This window comes from Phascolarctos cinereus, unplaced genomic scaffold (assembly GCF_003287225.1).
Source record: "Phascolarctos cinereus isolate Bilbo 61053 unplaced genomic scaffold, phaCin_HiC Scaffold_5;HRSCAF=322, whole genome shotgun sequence".
Classification (NCBI taxonomy): Eukaryota; Metazoa; Chordata; class Mammalia; order Diprotodontia; family Phascolarctidae; genus Phascolarctos; species Phascolarctos cinereus.
The window spans coordinates 263,122,436-263,146,136 of NW_027555958.1; positions in this window are offsets into that span (position 1 = coordinate 263,122,436).

A 23,701-nucleotide genomic window follows, 5' to 3' on the forward strand; every position below is an offset into this window, starting at 1 on the left:
TCCTTTTCATCAAACCAATCCTAATGTTTGTGAGTGTTCTGGCCCAGATGAGCAAATGTGGTGCTGTACACCAAGTCTCTGAAAGCTACCCACTCCCGTAGCACGACTGTCAGTCGTGAGGGTTTGTGGACAATTGTGGTGAAATTTGGTTGCCTGGAGAAGTTTATCAGTATTGTACAGCAATTTCATGATGGCATGCTTGCACCAATTCTGGATAAAGGATGATGTTCTCACACTTTCACAGTCACCAATGGAGTGAAGCAGGAATGAAGTATATGCTTGGTCCCATGCATGACATTTTCTGCAATGTTGTCAGATGCCTTCAATGAGGATGAAAACAATATCATCAGCTACTGCACTGAAGGTAAACTATTTAACTTGAAAAGAATATAAGCCAAGACTAAAGTGGAAGGAGACCTGGTTTGTGACTTTTTGTTCTCAGATGAAGGTGCACTCAATGCAGCTTCTGAGGCTAAGATTCAACAGAGTATGGATCAATTCTCTGCCACTTGTGCTAATTTTGGCCTGACAGTCAATACCAAGAAAACAGAGATTCTCCATCAGCCAGCACTGCACCTACCATTGATATATGGAACCATTGGTTACAGCAAATGGAGAAGTTTTGAATGTTGTGGATACCTTCACTGTACCTTGACTCTAAGAATGATGTCATTGGTTCTATCCAAGTATGAAGGATAAAAATCAAGATTTGCAATAATTTTTTTTATACTGCTTGGTATTTTCTTAGATTTACTCATCTCTCCAACTTTAATTCTTGAACTGGGACTTTGCACCAGGGGAAGGGCAGGGTGATAGGCCTTGCTTGGTTTTGACCTAGGTTCTTACACTGATCTCTGCCTCTGTGTATGTGCGGTGGGGTGGGGTGTTGACATTTGAGGTTCACAGTATTGGACCTTCATGTCTTTTTATGATGTTTCTGACAGAGTATTAGAGATTTCAGAGCCCCTGGGCCTGTAATGTCCACGTCTGAGTATGTGGCACCAATACTGTGCTGATTGCTGCCAGTGGAAACAACAGTGTACTTATGATAACTTGAGAGAAGACCTAAGTAATAATTGTTTATGGGCAGTTGGATCCATGTTGTTCTCATTGTTATTTAATGTTTAAAAATGAACAATTTTGTAAATTAACCACACACACACAGAGGGAGAGAGAGAGGGAGAGAGAGAGAGAGAGAGGAAAGGAGGTGGGGAGAGAAGGAGGAAGGGGGAAGAGAGAGTGAAAGAGAGAGAGAGAGAGAGAGAGAGAGAGAGAGAGAGAGAGAGAGAGAGAGAGAGAGAGAGAAAGAATTTCTACTCTAGTTGCCTCCAAATACGGAGCTTTGTAAACTACATCTGATTTTAGTCATCTCTGGTCATGTTAGGAGGTTACCCTGCACTGGTGCTGGGTTTTTTGGTGAGGTTCCTTTCCTGTTACCCTTGGGCTGCTGGATGACCTCTTGTGTACTTCTGGGGTAGAAGAAATCTCTTACTGTAGTTTGTGACCAGACTTGCTTTTATTTTGTTTTCTTTTTTAATCTTTTTTTTGGTCTGGTACAAATTTCAGTGTTTATGTGGTAACAGGACAGTCTGTATCCTGATCAGACAACCACTTTGGCAAGTTGTCCACCTGGTTATTTCTTATAGAAGCATGGAAACACGGTCTTCTAGAGCCAAAAAAAGATGATAGAGATCCTTGAGTCTAACCCCTTACTTTCCTGATGAAAGAGTCATGGACTGGCTTTTTAAAGATTATGCACAGCTAGACACTGGCAATGCCTGACGTTTTCTAAATGCTATGGTTTCCTGAAAAACATTAAAACTACTAGTTGCCATTTATACACCTAATGGTGGTCAGGATAGTAAGTACATACATGGGGAAATAGAATACACATACATATGTATATTTATCATGTATGTAGAGATTCAAGACATTGGGTTTCTAGATGTATATTCTAGTGCAATGGTGTTAAACTCAGTTAGAAAAAGGGACTTTTAATCCATACATGAGAGAGTCCTTGTAGGCTGTATGTTGACTTGGTTTTGAAATGTAACATTATCTATGTTTTATTAGATTTTTATTTATTTTTAAAAATGTTTCTCAATTACATTTTAATCTGGTCCAGGCCACACTTGGGAGTGTTATATACCACGTGAAGCCTGCTAGCTATGTGTTTGATACCTCTGATCTAGTATGTTAACAGGAATAGTATTTTAATGTATGTGTATATATATTGTATCACTTCATAAAAATTTATTCACATAAATACATATGTAATATATTTATATTCTATTTTAAAGCCTTATCAATTGTATTTATAGTCCTTTACACCATTAGTCACATAAACTGCAACAGGTAATATCCATGTTTTTCAGGAAACCATAGCATTTAGAGAAGTCAGTTTTTGCTACTAACTAGCTGAATGAGCTTGAAAAAGTTATTACCTCTATTTGGGCTTCAGTTTCAGCATTAGAAAAATAAGAAGTTGTACTCAAGATCTCTGCGGTCCTTTTTGGCCATAGGAGACTATGTTTCTATGCTTTTACAAGAAATAATTAGGCAGACATCTGGTCAAAATCTAAGTAGGAGATAGACTGCTCAGCTCTTAAACACACACACACACACACACACACACATACACACACACACATATATATATATATATATAAATGCATGTATATGAATATGTATATATATCCATATGTGATTTGTGTGTATTAAACAATGTCATGTTTTCAATATCTAAACATATGATGTATGCATGTATAAAATATAGATATGCATATATAAATTTATAGAGAGCACGACATCTTTGAAAGAGTACAGAAATACAGCTATATAAAAATAAATTTGTATATCTATGGGGCATATGTTTATGTGTATCAGATACACACATAAACATGCTAATGTATATTATTATGCTCTGAGTGTAGTGTAATGGATAGAGAGGTGGCCTTGCTGTCAGGACGACCTGGGCTTAAGTACTGCCTGAAACATACTAGTTGTATGACCCTGGATAAAAAAATTAACCTCTTAGTGTCCCAGAAAACTTTCTAGGACCATAAATTACAGAAGAGTTGACCATCAACATTGGTGAAGGGAGCTTCTATGCTGATGAAATACATGCTTCAGCCTCCTCAATCAAAAAAGAAGCACCCAAACTTGTAGAAATGCTCTCTCTCTCTCTCTCTCTCTCTCTCTCTCTCTCTCTCTCTCTCTCTCTCTCTGTTTAATTTACAAAATTATTCATTTTAAAACATTAAACAACAATGAGAACAACATAGATCCAACAGCCCATAAAGAATTACTTAGGTCTTCTCTCAAGTTATCTAAAGTACAAAAAATAAGCATGTGAGGTGTCAATGTTGAAGGATTAACAGTCCCTAGATATCAATCCAGAGCTATGTGATCATAGGTTTCTAATTCTGGAAAGACCCAAGTCATAGAAATTTAGGAACCTCTGAACAGGCTGCTAAGAATGGCTATGAAGTTCAAAGTGCTAGGGAGTGAACATGTGATTAAAGTATCCAACATCCCAGAAAGGTTTGTGATGATGGATATATGTCTACGTCTATAAATATATGTCTATATTTCCAACATTTCTCATACAATAAAACTTTAAAGTTCTGAAAAAGGTAGGGGAAAAGCCTACCAGTTGTGGTTGCCTTTTTCATCACAGATATATTTGAGCAAGTCTGGTGCACCAGCATTCACTGAGTACACAAACCAGGTGAAACATTTAAATATGGAAAAGCAAACAGATACATGAGAGAGTCACACTGTGGACAGTTTTCTTCTTAAAAGGATTTGGATCCACAAGACTGAGGGGTTTAAGTTCTTCTAAGAGTATGTTAATAGGTGCTCTATTTAAGCGTCAGGAGCTGGAAATAATATAAACATGAGGACAAAATATTGAGAAGGGGAATGAAGTTTGTTGTTTTCAATATGTGAAAATATGAGTAGCATGTTGTAGCTATGGGTAGGCAGAAGATTTCTGTATTTCTGTTTCTAGAGAATACTTGGGTCTAAATGATTCTAGTTTTCAAAGCTCCATTGTTTTAGTTATTTAAAAATATTTTCTCTTTTCTTTCTCTGTTTATTTCTTTAAACTCCATGAAACAGAAGAATCAGTCCTTTATAAGGCAATGATTTATTATCCCAACAGATTTATAGCATTTGACAAGGCATATTCCTTAAAAATATTTCAATTCCATTTCAATGACAACTTCAATAACATTTATTAAGTGCAAAGCACTGTGCTCAGTGCTGAGTACACAAAAACAGAACAAAATACAAAGACAGAACAAAATACAATAGAAAAACAAAATCATCCCTGAGTTCATGGAGCTTATAGAGCTCCTCTATGAAGGGGAGGGTTAGGATGGGAATGCAAACACATAACGTGTTAAGTACATACTAAATTTATACAAACAAATAAAAAATAATTTCAGGAGAGACTATGAACTATTGGTTAAGGTAAAGTAGCAATCAAACAATCAGTAAACATTTAAGTACCTACTATGTGCCAGGAACTGGGCTAAGCACCAAAGTAAGTATTACCTGACTTTGGCTTTCAAAGAAGCTAAGGATTTTAAAAAGTGCAGTGAGGATAATATGCATTCTGACGTGTGGACAGTGATACAAAAGTATAGAGGCAGAAAATGGAATGTTGTGTATGAGGACCAGCTTTGCAGTCCAATTTTACTGCAATAGCAAGAACATGAAGGGGAATAATATAAAAATAAAACTGGAAGTATGTGACCAGTTTAGTGAAAGAGCCAGAGATTTTGCTAAAATTAACTAAGTTAAACAAGGTATGTAGAGTACCTGGATATCTCATTCAAACCAGTCACCAATGGAGGCCATAGATCCTAGAATCTTATATGGAATCCTCAGAAGAGGCATCTAAAATCAGATACCCCATATGCTAGTACTCTGGGGTGTTCCCTTAGTCATCAGAAGCTACACCTTGTTCTCTCCCTCTATGCCTCTGATCCCTCTTCCCTAAAGAATAGGACTCTAAAATATCCATCAAGTTTGAAATTCCTAATGAAAAGGCCTCCAAACTAGATTTGAGGGAACAATGGTTATGATTAGGGGAAATGTCTTAAAAAAGATAATGAGTCACACTTTGGCAAAAGGAATTTTTAAATGACAGAATGACAGAATACTAACATTGAAGGGGACCTTAGGCTCATCTAGTCTTAAGTGAAATATTTATCTCAGAGGGAGAAGTAGTCAGGAACACTTGAAGGTCACAGAGTAACAAATATGTCCCTGGCTTGCAGTTATGAGCTCCAGATTAAGGTGGTATGTGTTTCATCCCAAGTCCTGACCTTTATCACACAACCCTTAGGGCAGCATTCCTCTTCATGTGTCTGTGGCCAGAGTGTGCCTGCTTGGGGTGAAGGGACTATGAAGAACCCAAGAGAAATAAGAAAATTCCTTCTTCTACCACCAGAAGAGATTTCATTCTTTGCTCTGTTTTCTTCCTATATCTCTGCCACACGAGCCTAGATCAGAATAGTGGAACAAGAAATATTGCGACAAAATAAGGTAGCAACCAACTCTTCTGGTGCCCTTGTAGTTTAATGAAAAATACAATAAAATATTGTTTCATTTAAGGTTATTGCCTCCTAACATGATAACCATTTATTTAAAAAGCAGCATGATGTTTATTATGCAATTGAAGTAATGTGTATAAAGCAAACATTAAAGCATGTGTAAATGATGGCTATAATTTTTCCCACATGCTGTTACTGGAACATTCTGAGTGCTAAAATCCATCTAAATTAATCAAGATACTGTCCAAATTAAGTTTGCTTTAAGGATTCACTCTGAATAGGGATGTGATTGAAAGATGATACCTTTAGCTCTTAAGTTTACAGCCTAGTGGAAAAGGAAAACAGAATATTATTAGAATAACTGTTTAACCATCCAGTTAGAAAACCAAACTTTTGCCTTATCTCTGAGACCAGTGAAGCAAACAGTTGCTTAGGTCCACAGGAGCTATTTCAAGACTAAGATTTTATAGATAAAGTACTGGTAGAATATCCTGAAAACAGAAATTTCAGTTATTTTCTTCCTTCAATCCCTTGACTTGGTTTTTTATTTTCTTCCATATTTGAAAAATAAAAATAACAGAACTGCAACTTAGCATGAGGTAAATGGGGCTTTGTCCAGGTTAGCAACATCCATGTAAGGGATGGGGAGAATGTCTCTTCCCTCAGAGGGTGTACTTCTTTCTCCTTAGTGATAGACATCTCTGCACCTTCCCTTGAAGTCCTCTCCCATCACTGAGACAAAATTGCCTCTGGGTCACCCCGCTCCAAGGAGGCACCCCTTTTGCAGAGCTTGACTCCACCTCCTAATCCCTGGAAGGTCTGAGGTTGGATTACCCTCTCTTCTAGCATAACTGAACCTGCAATTAGACTACTCTCTGCCTCACTGACTTTCCTCACACAGATGTTTTTATCCCATGTTCATATGTTGCTCGTTAAAGCTTTGAAGAGTACTGTTAATTTCCTCCTCTCCTATCTTGTTTCAGAATCCATCTCACAGCTTTTCTGGTTCCTGTCTCTCACTCCCCCTTTAGACCCTCCACATGCTACATATCCATTTAACTCATTCCATCTAAGTAATACCCTGTTAGACCTTCCTTTTAGTCTGTATTATCTCAAGACTACTGCTTTAACTCCTCCCTGCTTTTTTTAAATTGCTTTCCATTCACCAGTCAGCCCCACTACTTTTTCCATTAGCAGAAGCACATTCCTTAACACTCTACATGACACTGATATTAAACTCCAACTCTTCTAAGTCGTTGTGCTTTTCTCTTCATCTCTAAAGCTGTAGGAACTTTGTTGTTTTTCTCTTTTGTATCACCAACACCTTGCATGGAACCTTGCAAATAGTAGGCAATTAATAAATGTTTGTTAAACTGAATTCATAGAACAATAGACTTAGAAACCTTAATGGCCATGTAGATCAACCCCCTCATTTTGCAGAGGAGGAATTTGAGGACCAGTGAGATTGTCATTTGTTCAAGGTAACATTGGTACTTCCTTTTGTCTAATTTTGAGTTCTCCTCAACAAATTTAGACCATTTTCTTCTTGTTCTGTTTCTAACACTCCTACTCATGACACTCACATCCCATCCTTCAATTTGACTCTAGCTCATTGCTGAGCTTGCTTAAACTATTCAGTTTTAGCAGCAATGTTGGTGGCAAGCCTATATCTGAAAGCTACTTAGCTATTTGTCTTCACTATGTTACCATCAAACCTTTTATGCCTGAAAGTGAAGTGAGCAGAGCCAGAAGAATGTTGTACATGGTAACAGCAATATTGTATGATGAAGAATTGTGAATAACTTAGCTATTCTCAGCAATACAATGATCTAAGACAAACCCAAAGACTCATTCATGAAGCCTGCTGTCTGCCTCCAGAGAAAGAACCAATACTGTCTGAATACAGACTGAAGCATGCTATTTTTCACTTTCTTTCTTTCCTTTATTCTTTTTTTTTTACCTGAGTCTTCTTGTACAAAATAACAAATATGGAAATGTTTTACATAATTGCACATGTATAGACTATATCAGATCGCTTACCATCTCGGGGAGGGAAAAGGAGAGGGGAGACAGAGAAATAGATTTTGGAACTCAAAACTTTTGAAAAATGTTTAAAATTGTTTTAAGATGTAATTGGGGAAAAATAAAATATTGTTAAAAAAAACTTTTCTGTCTGTTCTTTAGAGGCTTTGCTGTATTGTTGCTTTCCTTTTTGGTTCTTTTCTGTGGTCATTCAACACAGTCCCCCAAATGTGTTTTTACTAGCATTTATCATGGATTAAAATATTTAGATGCAGGTGGACTCTCTAGGTTCATTGATTTAGGAATTTAGGAAGTAATTATGGAGTTATCTAATCCAAGCCCTTCTCTTTGCCCACTTTAAAAATCATAGTGTTATAAATTTAGTACTAGATGGGATTTTAGAAATTATTTGGTTTAACCCCTTGGTTGTATAGATTGGGAAACTGAAACTTAGATGGGTGAAATCACCAGGGTCACATATGTAGTAGAGCCAAGAATAGAACTCAGGTACTCTGGGTTCAAATGCAATGTGTTTTCCGTTATACCATGTACCCTAATATGAGATTTGTGTGCATGTTTATGCATGAATACATATATATATATATATATATAGTTATATTTATATATACATGAATGCATATGTATATAAATATATTGTGCATTTATACCATATACATGTGTGTGCATTCACATATGCTGGTATATATATATACGTATATGTATACATTGTATTATGTGTGTGTATGCATAAAGTAGGGGTGCCCCAGTGACAATTAACAATAGCTGAAGGTCTGTAAAAGCAGAGACATCAAAAGGGAAAGGGAACTGGTGGGTAATATGAATATCTTAATTGCATTTAAAGAGGTCGGCAAGACAATAAATGTGACTTTAGAGCAGAGACTATATTCACCTTTTTGCACATTCATCTACTTAAGGTTTCCAAAGAAGCAAGAGAGGTGAAAATGAATAAATTTAAGTTAATCACTCTCAGGAAAAATGGAATGACTTACTGAGGGAAAAGACTTTTGAATCACGGTGAATTTGTTGATAAGAGAGGCAAGACTTCTCCCATCTCTTGACAGGAGGTAACAAATAACCTCAGAGCCTTAACTCTGAGAGACTCAAAGGGAAGAAGCTTCTACCAAACCCAGATTAAGAGTTATTTCAGCCTTAGCTGAAAGAGCTCAGTACTACCAAGTCCAAATAGTGGATGGATGTGGAAAAGACTGCAGCTGCCCATCAAAGAGCAAGCTTGGGAAACCAGTGGATTGACCCCTTCAGCAAAGACATCGAACCTTAAGAACCTCAAGCAACCTGCCTAGTCCAACCTGGCAGCCACTTCCCAGAAAAAGAATAACTGGCCTGTCAGATTCTGTCTCACAGCCACTACCTAGAAATTGTCTGGCTTAAAGCCAGTGGTAGTAGAGAGGAGCCACTGAGTTATCAAACCTGTTCAGTCTAATAGCAGCTGAGCCTGATCAGGAGCCACAAGTCACAATATCACCTTGTAGCAAACTTTATGAAATTCCTCTGCAGAGAAAAAGGACACTGAAGTCTTGTATGACCAGAATTGTGAGTTGCCTTGGCCACATGTTTCCACTACATCACTATTAATATATTTTAAGTTCATGTACACTGCTTTTCTTTCTTGGATGATGGACATATTTGTGTGGGGGTGCACCCTGGTATTGTGAAAAATGTTTTATCACTATGACTTGTGCATTGCCATTTGAGTAATGCCTTTGCTAAAGAGCTGAGTCCCCTGACTGATTGTTAAAAGGAAGCATACCATGGGGGCTCAGGAGACAACATTTAGGAGTACAGCCATGTACAACGCTACTCAGAGAACAATAACTGTCATCACTAGGAACCCAACCTACCAGTGGGAGTGTGGGTTGGATGAGTGATCTCTGATGGTCATGTTACATAAGTAGTAGCAATTCCTTCTCTAGATTAACATTATTATCCAGAGCATTGTATGCGTTCAGCAAAATGGTACCTTATCTGTGATTTGAATTTATTCTATGTATATAAATGACACATACGCAAGTTTTCTTCACTGACAGAGTGTAAGTACTTTGAGAGAAAGACTGTCTAATTTTTACCTTTATATTACCTAGGATGATACCTAGGACATAGTAGGTATTTTTAATAAATACTTGCTATTTGATTGCATTTTCTTGTCCTTATGTAAACTAAGTACAGTATGGCCCATAAGTACCAGTACAGCCTTGCAACTGAATGACCATCTCTAGTGTGTTTGAGGCTTGCAGTGCAGCAACTTGGAAGTTTACTAAGAGATCTGCCAAATACCAGATAATCTTCCAGCTACACTATTCCCAGGGCTATGTGCTTAGGTCCAAAGTAGACACACCACTGCTTAGTCTGTTACCATCGCTGAAGCTATGTTACTACCAAACTGTCAGGTTTTTAGATGCCATGCTAGCCTATCTCCAAGAAAGAAAAGAAAATCATCTGTGGAATTTGGAGTTACTTAGAGAGGTATAGACACGTTGGAACAGGTTTGATAACTCAGAGAGCCATCTGTTTTGACCATTTATCCTATAAGTCTTCCCCATTTCCCTCGTTTCAATCACCCCCCCATTTCTCCCTTCTCACTTTTTCCAATAGTGTCTCTTCTCATCTTGCATGCATGAAAGTCTTTTCCTTCCTTCTTTACAAAACCCCTTTTTGTTCTTCAATGGAAAATAATACTTTTACCTGCAATTTAATATGTAGAAAAGACCTTTGGATTTAGAGTCAGAACACCAAAGTTTGAATTCTGGTTCTGCTATGTACTACCAATGTGACTTTGGGTAAATTGTCTCTATCTGGGTCTCAGTTTTCTCACTTGTTAAAAAGAAAGGAGAGAGAGAGAGAAATTACTTACGATCCTATGAATTGTTATTTACTTAGAAGATGGTTTTAACCAGATAAATCATTCTACTTTTTATTCACTAGCTGAATGTCAACCTTGGCAAATTTTTTTTTCATTAAAACATACATTTTTTTTACTACCATACTTTTTTTTCTGTTTATTTTTTTAATTTTATTAATTTACTTTGATTTATCAACAATCACTTCCATAAGCTTTTCAGTTGAAAATTTTTCTCCCCCTTCCCCCCCAAGATGGTGCACAGTCTGATATATGCTTTACATTTACATACCCATTCAACATATTTTCACATTAGTGAAGTTGTAAGTAAAAATTAAAACCAATAGGAGGAACGATCAGAAAGATGAAACAAAACTCAACAGAAGGTAAAAATAAGTGAGAGCGATTTGACTTCCATAGTTCTTTCTTTGGATGTGGACAGCATTTTCCATCCCGAGGCCTCTGGAGATGTCTTAGATCCTTGTAATGCTGAGAAGGGTTCAGTTTACCCAGATTAGTCATTGCATAATGTGGCTGTTATTGTGTATGAAGTCCTCTTGGTTCTGCTCACTTCACTCAGCATCAGACCATATAAGTCTTTCCAGGTTTTTCTGAAGTCAGCCTGTTTATCATATCTTATAGCACAATAGCATTCCATTACATTCATATACCACAACTTGCTCAGCCATTTCCCAATTGATGGGCATCCTCTCAATTTCCAATTCTTTGCCACCACAGAAAGAGCTGCTATGTATATTTTTGTACATGTGGGTCCTTTCGGCATTTGTATGATCTCTTTGGGATATAGTCCTAGAAGTGCTATTGCTGGATCAAAGGGTATGCACATTTTTGTAGCCCTTTGGGCATAGTTCCAAATTGTTCTCCAAAATGGTTGGATCATTTCACAACTCCACCAACAACGTCGTATTAGTGTTCCAATTTTCCCACATCTTCTATAACATTTATCATTTTCTTGTTTTGTCGTGTTGGCCAATCTGATAGGTGTGATGTGGTACCTCAGAGTTGCTTTGATTTGCATTTCTGTAATCAATAACGATTTAGAGCATTTTTTCCTATGATGATAGATGGCTTTAATTTCTTCATCTGAGAACTGTCTGTTCATATCCTTTGACCATTTATCAATTGGGGAATGGCTTGTGTTCTTATAAATTTGTCTTAATTCTCTATATATTTCAGAAATGAGGCCTTTATCAGAGAGACTGGTTGTAAAAATTCTTTCCCAATTTTCTACTTTCCTTCTAATCTTAGTTACATTGGCTTTGTTTGTGCAAAAACTTTTCAATTTAATGTAATCAAAATGATCCATTTTGCTTTTCATAATGTTCTCTGTCTCCTGTTTGATCATGAATTCTTCTGTTCTCCATAGATCTGATAGGTAAACAATTCCTTGTTCTCCCAGTTTACTTATGGTATCAGCCTTTACATCTAAGTCATGAACCCATTTTGACTTTATTTTGGTATATGGTGTGAGATTTGGGTCTATGCCTACTTTCTGCCATACTCTTTTCTTGGCAAACTTTTTTACCTTTAGTTGTGGTACATGCACATATGTGAGTGTGGGAACATACACACCCATAAATAATTTGCTCTGAAAGATAAAGTCTGACATGGAGCTGACCTAGCCACAATAGAAAAGAAAAGACAGGGCCTTGCACTAAGGAAACATTTGATGAATATTTATTGAATTTGATAGAATTTTTTCTGCAACAAACTGTGTAAGTGTCATAATCCCAATTTCTGAATGAACAAACTGAGACTCAGTGCTCCCCAAAGTGACACATCTTGGAAGCAATGTATTTGGTACTAGGATCCAGATTTCCAGGCACTATCTCTAGAGCTTCTTCATAGAGGGATCAGGCAAAATCATAAGCATATATTCAACTCTAGATAGAGTTGCTGAAATGATAGAATTCAAATGGTGAAAGCATTGTATGAATTAAATAATTTTTAAAATTCTGCTTTTGAGTAGCTCAAATTGTTAGAAAATGTTTATTTAAATCACATAAAAACTTCTTATTCTGCAACTTTAATTGATTACTATTTATTATTACTTCTGGGACTAAGTAAAGCAATAGGAGAGGACATCTATGCCTTTCATTTTACATATTTGGATCCTCAGACCCAGAGAAGTCATGTGTCATTTTCCTGAAGTCACACACCTAATAGGCAGCAGAGCTGAAATTCAAACACGTATCCTCTGGTTCCAAATCCATGCCCTTTCCACCATACTACCCTGTTGTCTGACAAAGGTAAGTGTACAGGCTAAGGTAAGTGTTTAGGTCTTTGCATTTGTGACTAAATTCAATAGAAATAAAACTTCAAAGGAAAATTGATTGCCTAGATTCTTTTATCTTTTGAATTATGAATAGAAATCATGGGGAAAATCTCTATAAAGTTACCTTTAAAGGTCTCTTTAAATAAAAGACTATGACCTGAATAAGGACCTATCCCAAACTGAGAGAATTCCAGAACCCTTTAGAGCTCAAAGTAAAAGAACACTCCTTCCGTGATTCTGTAGTAAAGCTGAGGGATCTTTCCACAAACTGAGCCTTGTCCTTTTCAATATATGTTTCTGTGTGAATAAGACAATTTCCTCAAATGTTTTGAAACTATCAAGGAAGAAGCACATAGTCATATTAATTAGTCTCAAAATAATAGCTTCTGGTAGTAACCAGATCTTTACATATGACTATGTTGCAAAGGTGAGAACATGTGAGTCAGATGCAAAAGTGCTATATACAGTAATTATTGACAAATATTCAAACTTCTAGAATTATCAGTCCGGTGGCCCAGCTCCAAACCTTATTCCTACCACACAGAACATGTGGGGCCAGAAAATAATGAACAAAGTTTCATTACCAAAAATTTTGAAGGAGTACAACCAATCAACAAATGGGCTGAGTCTAAATTTCAATAAGGTATCCTACACTGATAGCCAATAGTAGGCATTAAGTGATCAGTTGTGTGTCACATCATCCTCTGGGTCGTGTTTTCCACATTATTCCCTGGAGAAAATGTGTTTGAGGCAAGATTTGAAAGGACAGAGGGGATATAAGTCAGAGAAAAGGGCAGAAGACTGATTTTTAGGTTGGATAAAGCATAGTATAATCAAATGAGCCCTGCATTCACATAGACGTGATTATATTAAGTTTCACCTAAAATATATACTGGTTTGTAACTCCGCCAAAGATTTCCTCCAGGAAGATCTGAATTTGAATAATTTTAATGAAAATTATTTGAATTAAGGCAACTTTGTTGTAATATATATGAAAAATATGAAGTCAAGTCAATTAACAGGTATTTATTAAGTGCCTACTGTGTGCCTAACACTAAGCATTGGAAATACCAAGAAAGGCAAAGAACAACAAACCTAGCCCCTGCTCTCAAGAAGCTTACAGTCCAATTGAAGGTATAACATGCAAATAACTATGTACAAACAAGACATATGAAGGATAAATGGAAGTTAATTTTATATTGAAGGCACTAGCATTAAGGGAGATTGGGAAATACTTCTTGTAAAATGTAGGATTTTAACTAAGACTTGAAGGAAGCTAGAAGGCAGAGGTAAGGAGGGAGAGAACTGCATGCATGGAGGACAGCCAGGAAAAATGCCTAGAGTCCAGAGATGGAGTGCCTTATGAAAGGAAGAACAAGTAAGCCAGTGTCACTGGATTGCAAAGTAAATGGTGGGGAAAGTGGGGAGAGTATGGTACGAGAAGATTGAAAAAACAGGAAAACATCAGATTATGATAGACTTTAAAAGCCAAATAGAGGATTTTATATTTGATCTTGGAAGTAATAGTGAGTCACTGGAGTTTATCGAATGGGGGTGAGGGATGAGGTGGGAGGAAGATGTTACATGGTCATACCTGCACTTTGGGAAGATCACATTGATTGCTCAGCAGACGACAGAGTGGCATGGGGCCAGACTTGAGGCAGGGAGACCAACCAGAACACTATTGCAAATAGTCTAGGCATGAGGTAATAAGGTCCTACAACAGGGTAATAGCTGTGTCACAGGAGAGAAAGGGGTGTACACAAGAGACATTACAAAGGAAGAAACGATAAGACTTGGCAATTGATTGGATATGGGAAAGTAACAGGAATCAAGGATGACACCTAGGATGGGAGTCTAGGTGACCGGGAAGATTACTCTTGCCAGTAATAGAGAAGCTAGAAAGAGAGGAGGGTTTTGGGAAAAGATGATAAGTTCAATTTGGCTAGGTTTAGGAAGCCTATGGCACCTCTAGTTTGAGATGTCTAATAAACATTGGAGATATGGGACTAGAGGTCCAGAGGAAGGTTAGGTCTGGATAAATAGATCTAAGAATCATTTGCATACTGATAATTTATCTTATTTTTAATTTCTGGAATAAAACAAGAATTTCCATAACATAGTATAATAAAAAAGACGATTGCACATGAAACTGCAAATTTGTTATGCAAATATATTAGCAACTTGCTATTCCTTTTAAATATGTAATAAAATTGTCATGCAAATTTCTTTTTTTCTTTACTCCCCCTGCCCTAAAGATGGCTACCATTAGACACAAATGTGTATATACACATATATGTGTGTGTGTATAAATATATGTATTGCTATGCCAAACAGTATTCATTACAAATTGCTTTCCAGAATGCCTAGACCAATTCATAGTTGTACCAACCATAGATCAATGTGCCTATTTTCCCATAACTGTACCAACATTTGCCATTTTATCTTTTTGTTGATTTTGATAGTGAGATAGGTATGAAGTAGAATCTAGGAGTTACTTTAATTTGAACTTCTCTAATTATTAATGACTTGAAACATTTTTACTTATGACTATTGCTAGTTCTTCTGAATATTGCCTGTTCATATGCTTTTATGACATCATTTAGATAAGGGCTCTTTTTTTTCCCCTTACAAACTTAGTTCCTTACATATCTTGGAAATAGTTTTTGTTTTTGTTTTTTATCTGAGAATCTTGCTGCAAAGATTTTTATTCTCCAGTTGTCTGCTTTTCTTATAATTTTGTCTTTTTTTTTCAATTTTGTGTGTTTAAAATTGTTTATTTTATCTTCTGTAATCCCCTTATAATCCTTTCCTTTATTCATAAATCTGATGATTAATTTCTTCCTGGATGCTCTAATTTGTTTTTGTCACCCTCTGTCAAGTACCCAAATGAATTTTTTTGTTGTTATTTTACTAATTTTCTCTAAAAATAATCCTTTAGTATTTTGATTGGCATATCACTGGATAATTAAATTACTTTAGGTACTTTTGCTAGTTTGATTATATTGCCTTGACTTACACATGAGCACTTAATAATTATCTAATTATTTAGGACTGGCAGTAGAACATACAGAAGCCATGTATTTCCATTTAGGGGACTTCAATTGTTGATATTGTCTGTCTTTTGTAGGTACTGCAACCTGAAAGGTTGAAAACAGAGCTGGTAGAGTATTTTGGAGGACACTACTTCTTCCCATTTCCTTTCCTCCTCAATCTCCTTTGCTGGATCTTCACCAGGTCTTAGCCATTAACCATGCTTATACCCCAGCCTTCTGTCCTAGGCCCTTTCTCTTTTTCCTCTAAACCATCTTGCTTAGTGAGCTCTTCAGCTCCCATGGATTCAATTATCAAATTATCACTATGTATGGAAGAAATTGGGCATCAACCAGTATCTTATCCCATTTACCAAGATAATGTCAAAATGGATACATGACCTAGATATAAAGAGGATATTACAAGAAAATTTGAAAAACATGGAATCAAACTTATGGATAGGTGAACAATTTGTAAATAAATAAATGATAGACCAGAGTGAGGTATAAAATGGATAATTTTGCTTACATTAAATTTTTAAAAAGCCTTTATACAAATAAAGCAAATGTAGCTAAGATCAGAAGGAAAATAGAAAATCAGGGAAAAATGTATAGACAGTTTCTCAGATGAAGGTCTCATATCTCAAATATATAAAGAACTTTGTAAAATCTATAAGAATATGAGTCATTCCCCAATTTATTTCAATTGATAAATAGTTTTTATCAGGCAGTTTTTAGATAAAGAATTCAAAACAATTTATGGTCAGATGAAAAAATGCTCCAAGTAATTGTTGATTAGAGAAACGCAAATTAAAACAAACTTGAGATATCATTTTATACCTATCAGAGTGGCTACAATGATTGAAAGGGAAAGTGACAGATGTTGGAGAGGATGTAGAAAAATTGGGATACTAATTCATTTTTGGTGTAATTGTGAACTGATCCAATAATTTTGGAGAACAATCTAGAATTATGTCCAAAGAGTTATTAAACTGCCTATATCCTTTGACTCAGCAATACCACTACTAGATCTATTTCCAAAGAGGATCAGAGAAAACAGAAAAGAATCTTTATGTTCTAAAATATTAATAGCCCTCTCTTTGTGATGGCAAAGAACTGGAAATTGAGGGGATGTCCATAAATTGAGAAATGGCTGAACAAGCTGTGGTATATGATTGTGATGGAATACTAATGTAATATAAGAAATAATGAGCTTGATGGTCTTAGAAAAACACGGGTGGAGTTGCATGAAATAATAAAGAGCAAAATGAGCTGAACCAAGAGAACGCTGTATACAGCAACAGCAATACTGTTTTAAGAACAATTTTGAGTGAACAAGTCATTTTGACTGTTACAAATACCTAAATTAACTACAAAGAACATATGAAGTAAAGCACTATCTGCATCCAGAGAAAGAATTCATAAATAGAAGTATGAAGTACTAAGTAGAAGAATGATTTTGCATTATATATATATATATTTATATACACATACACACATATATGTGTATATACACATTTTTGTCTAATGGTAGCCATCTTTAGGGCAGGGGGAGTAAAGAAAAAAAAGAAATTTGCATGACAATTTTATTACATATTTAAAAGGAATAGCAAGTTGCTAATATATTTGCATAACAAATTTGCAGTTTCATGTGCAATCGTCTTTTTTATTATACTATGTTATGGAAATTCTTGTTTTATTCCAGAAATTAAAAATAAGATAAATTATCAGTATGCAAATGATTCTTAGATCTATTTATCCAGACCTAACCTTCCTCTGGACCTCTAGTCCCATATCTCCAATGTTTATTAGACATCTCAAACTAGAGGTGCCATAGGCTTCCTAAACCTAGCCAAATTGAACTTATCATCTTTTCCCAAAACCCTCCTCTCTTTCTAGCTTCTCTATTACTGGCAAGAGTAATCTTCCCGGTCACCTAGACTCCCATCCTAGGTGTCATCCTTGACTCCTGTTACTTTCCCATATCCAATCAATTGCCAAGTCTTATCGTTTCTTCCTTTGTAATGTCTCTTGTGTACACCCCTTTCTCTCCTGTGACACAGCTATTACCCTGTTGTAGGACCTTATTACCTCATGCCTAGACTATTTGCAATAGTGTTCTGGTTGGTCTCCCTGCCTCAAGTCTGGCCCCATGCCACTCTGTCGTCTGCTGAGCAATCAATGTGATCTTCCCAAAGTGCAGGTATGACCATGTAACATCTTCCTCCCACCTCATCCCTCACCCCCATTCGATAAACTCCAGTGACTCACTATTACTTCCAAGATCAAATATAAAATCCTCTATTTGGCTTTTAAAGTCTATCATAATCTGATGTTTTCCTGTTTTTTCAATCTTCTCGTACCATACTCTCCCCACTTTCCCCACCATTTACTTTGCAATCCAGTGACACTGGCTTACTTGTTCTTCTTTTCATAAGGCACTCCATCTCTGGACTCTAGGCATTTTTCCTGGCTGTCCTCCTAACTCTTTATTTATTTGTTCTTATTTTTAACCTTTTTTTTTATTAATTTATCTTTAGTTTTCAACAATCACTTACATGTACTTTTGAGTTCTAATTTTTCTCCCCTTCCCTCCCAACCCCCATCCCCAAGATGACATGCAATCTAATATATGTTCTACATATACATTCCTATCAAGCATATTTTTACATTAGTCATGTTGTAAGAAAGAATTAGAACCAACAGGAGGAATCACAAAAAAGAGGAGACAAAACAAAACAGAAGAGAAAAAAAAGGGCAAATAGTATGCTTCGATCTGCATTCAAATTCCATAATTCTTTCTCTGGATGTGGATCGCATTTTCCATCACGAGACTTTTGCAGATGTTTTATATCCTTGCATTGCTTAGAAGGGTGAAGTCTATTAAAGTTAGTCATTGCACAATGTAGCTGTTACTGTGTTGTGCTCACTTCATTCAGCATCAGTCCATACAAGTCTTTCCTGCTCATGTTCTCCTGGTTCTGCTCACTTCATTCAGCATTGGTCCATACAAGTCTTTCCAGGGTTTTCTGAAGTCTACCTGCTCATCATTTCTTATAGCACAATAGTATTCCATTAATTTATATACACAGCTTGTTCAGCCATTCCCCAATTGATGGGCATCCCCTCAGTTTCCAATTCAACAACAAAATTTAAAGAAACCATATGAATATCTCAATAGATGAAGAAAAAAAGCTTTTTTTCCTTCTTTTTGTAGGCAATGGGGTTAAGTGACTTGCCTAAGGTCACACAGCTAGTAAGGGTCAAGTGTCTGAGGCTGTTTGAACTCAGGTCTTCTTGACTCCAGGGCCGATGCTTTATCCACTAAGCCACCTAGCTGCTCCCCCAAAAAAGCTTTTGACAAAATATAACACCAATTTCTATTAAAAAAACCACTAGAGAACACAAGAACAAATGGAGTCTTCCTTAAAATGTTAAGTAGCATCTCCCTAACCCATCAGCAAGCATCATATATAATGGGAATAAGCATTTCCATTAAGATCAGGAGTGAAACAAGGATGTCCATTATCACCACTGTTATTCAATATTATACTAGAAATGTTAGCTTTAGCAATAAGAGAAGAAAAAGAAATTGAAAGAATTAGAATAGGCAAAGAAACAAAGCTCTCACTCTTTCCAGATAATATGATGGTATACTTAGAAAATCCTACAGAATCAAGTAAAAAAAAAACTTGACACTGGCTAAGAAATAGAGTGGTGGATCAGTGGAATAGGTGAAGTATACAAGACACAGTAGTCAATGACCATAGTAACCTACTGTTTGATGAACCCCAAAACTCCAGCTTCTGGGATAAGAACTCTGTATTTGACAAAAACTTCTGGGAAAACTGGAAAAGAGTATGGCAGAAACTAGGCATAGACCAACATCTTACACTACATACCAAAATAAAAGCAAAATGGGTACACAATTTAGATATAAAGGCTTATCCTATAAGCAAACTGGGAGAGCAAGGAATAGTTTACCTGTTAGATTTATGGAGAATGGAAGAATTTATGACCATGATAGAGAACATTGTGAAATGCAAATTGGATAATTTTTATTACATTAAATTGAAAAGTTTTTGCACAAATGCAACCAAGATTAGGAGGGAAGCAGAAAACTGGGAAAGGATTTTTACAACCAGTGTCTCTGATAAAGGCCTCATTTCTAAAATATATGGAGAACTGAGTCAAATTTATAAGAATACAAATCATTCCCCAATTGATAAATGGTCAAAGGATATGAACAGGCAGTTTTCAGATGAAGAAATTAAAGCTATCTATAGTCATATGAAAAAATGCTCTAAATCACTATTGATTAGAGAAATGTAAATCAAAACTACTCTGAGGTACCACATCACACCTATCAGATTTGACTAAAATGAAAAAACAGGAAAATCATAAATGTTGGAGAAGATGTGGGAAAATTGTAAAACTAATACAGTGTTGGTGGAGTTGTAAACTGATCCAAGCATTCTGGAAAGTGATTTGGAACTATGCCCAAAGGGCTATAAAACTGTGCATACCCACCACTTCTAGGTCTTTATCCCAAAAAGATCATACAAATGAGAAAAGGACCTACATGTACAAAAATATTTTAGTAGCTCTTTTTGTGGTGGCAAAGAATTGGAAATTATGGAGGTGCCTATCAGTTGGGAAATGGCTGAACAAGTTGTGGTCTATGAATGTAATGGAATACTATTTTTTTTTAAATATAAATTTATTTATTTTTAGTTTTCAACATTCACTTCTACAAGTTTTTGAGTTCCAAATTTTCACCCCATTTCACCCCTCCCTCCACCCCAAAATGGTGTGCATTCTGAATATACCTTCCCCTAGTCTGTCCTGTCTTCTATCTCTCTCCCCTTCTCTTATCCCCTTCCCCTTCTATTTTCCTGTAGGGCAGGATAGACTTCTATATCCCATCTCCTGTATTTCTTATTTCCTAGTAGCATGTGAAAAAAAATTTTTAAACATATATCTTTAAAACTTTAAGTTTCAAATTTTCTCACTTCCTCCCTCCCCATCCACCCTCATTGAAAAGGCAAACAACTCAATATAGGTTATATATGTGCAGTTATGCAAAACACTTCCATAGCAGACATGTTGTGAAAAACTAACTCTATTTCCCTTAATTCTGTCCTGCCCTCCCATTTATTTTATTCTTTCTTTTGACCCTGTCTCTCCTCAGAAGTATTTCCTTGTGATTACCCCCTTTCCCAATCTGCCCTCCTCTCTATCATCCCCCTGCTCTCTTGTCCCCTTCTCCCCCTATTTTCTTGTAGGGTAAGACAGATTTCCATACCCAATTGAATGTGTATGTTATTCCCTCCTTAAGCCAAATCCTATGAGAATAAGATTCACTCATTCCCTCTCACCTTCCCCTGCTTCCCCTCTACTGTAAGAGACTTTTCTTTTCTGTTTTTTTTTGTGAGATAATTTACCCCATTCTACCTCTCCCTTTCTTCTTCTCTGAGTATCATCCTCTCTCATCCCTTAATTTTATTCTCCAGATATGACCCCTTAATCTTCAACTTCACCCTGTGCCATCTATCTATCTATCTATACATACATCCGTATAATTTTTTTCCTTCAACTACGCTAATACTGACAAAGGTCTCATGAGCTATAAATATCATCTTTCCATGCAGGAATGTAAACAGTTCTACCTTAATAAGTCTCTTGTGATTTCTCTTTCCTGTTTACCTCTTCATGTTCCACTTGAGTCCTGTATTTGAAAGTCAAATTTTCTATTCAGCTCTGGTCTTTTCATCAGGAATGCTTGAAAGTCCTCTGTTTCACTGAATGACCATTTTTTCCCCTGAAGGATTATACTCAGTTTTGCTGGGTGGGGTGATTCTTGGTTGTAATCCTATCTCCTTTGCCCTCTGGAATTGGAATACTATTGTACTATAAGAAATGGAGAGCAGGTGGACTTCAGAAAAACCTGGAAAGACTTATATGAACTGATCCTGAATGAAGTGAGCAGAACCAGGAGAACATTGTGAACAGAAACAGCCACATTGTGTGATGACTAACTTTGATAGACTCATCTCTTCTTAGCAATGCAAGGATCCAAGACAACTCTAAAAGACTCATGACAGAAAATGTTGTCCACATCCAGAAAAAATGGAGTCTGAATGCAGATCAAAGCATATTGTGTGCTCTTTTTTGTTTGTTTGTTTCTTCTTTCTCATGGTTTCTGCCATGATTCCAATTCTTCTTTACAACATGACTAATGTGAAAATAGGTTCAATATGATGTATGTAGAGCCTATTTCAAATTACATGCTATCTTGGGGTGGTGGGAGGGGAAATGGGGAAAAAATTTGGAACTAAAAATCTTATGGAAGTGAATGTTGAAAACTAAAAGTAATTTTTTTTTTTAAAAAATGCTCTACACTACTGATTAGAGAAATGAACATTAAAACAACTCTGAAGTACCACCTCACATATCAGAAATGACAAATGCTGGAGGGAATGAGGGAAAATAGGTACACTAATAAACTACTGGTCAAGTTGTGAACCATTACAACCATTCTGGAAAATAATTTGGAACTATGCCCAAAATGTCTATAAAATAGTGCATACCCTTTGACTTAGCAATATCATTACTAAAACTGTAGCCCAAAGAGGTCAAAGAAAAAGGAAAATGACTTATATGCACAAAAATATTTATAGCAGCTATTTTTGTGGTGACCATGAATTTGAAAATGAGGCTATGCTCATCATTTGGGGAATGGCTGAAGAAATTGAGGCATATGATTGTGATGGAGTATTATTGTGCTATAAGAAATGATGGGGGTGGGTGATGGTTTCAAAAAAGACAGAGAAAGACCTATATGAACCGATGCAAAGTGAAGTAAGAAGAATTGGGAGATCATTCTGCACAACCACAGCAATATTGTGATGATAATCAACTGTGAAAGATTTAGCTACTCTGATCAATATAATGATCCAAGATAATGCCAGTGGACTTATGATGAAGGAATGCTATCCCCCTCCAGAGAGAAAACTGATGGACTCTCAGTGCCAATTGAAGTATATTTTTCTTTCTTCCTTCCTTCCTTTCATTCTTTCTGCTTTTTTGTGATATGGCTAATATGGAAATGTGTTTTGTATGTACTTTTGCTTGGCCTCTCAATAAGTGGGGGAGAGACAGGAGGGAGATAGAGAATTTACAACTCAAAATTTTAAAATATTAAATATAAATAATAAATTAGAAAAATTCAAGCCATTAATTTTCAAAAGCTATTTCCATATTTTACCTATATAGTACTTTTTAGATAAATAACCAATGTAAGTCCAAATAATGATTATTTAAGTAAAAATAATGACAATGGTTTTGAAATTTGATTCAGCTATCAAAATTTAGATGGTTCAATTTTTAAATTTCCTATAGCAACAAACCAATATTTGTTGTGAAATATATATATGTATATATATATGTGTGTGTGTATATATATATATATATATATATACATGCATACATATATAGATAGATAGATACAGAGAGAGAGAGAGAGAGAGAGAGAGAAAGAGAGAAAGAGAGAGAGAGAGAGAGAGAGAGAGAGAGAGAGAGAGAGAGAGAGAGAGAGAGAGAGAGAGATAGTAATGTGGAGAGCCAAACCTCTACCTAAATATCAAGAATTTTCTTAACTAAAGACTCAGAGCAATTGTGACTATTACCCCTAACTTTCCATTTTTAATGCAAACACCTTAAAGGAGCAGGGAAGGGAAACATATGAACCATTTTATTGCTCTTAAATTTAAAATAAGTTAATATTGTAAGTGTTAGAAAATGTGCTGGATTTTAAGTCAAATGAAATCTCAGCTTTGCCACTGTTGACCTTTGGGCAAGTTATTTAACATCTCTGACCCTCAATTTTCATTATTTGTAAAACAGTGATTTT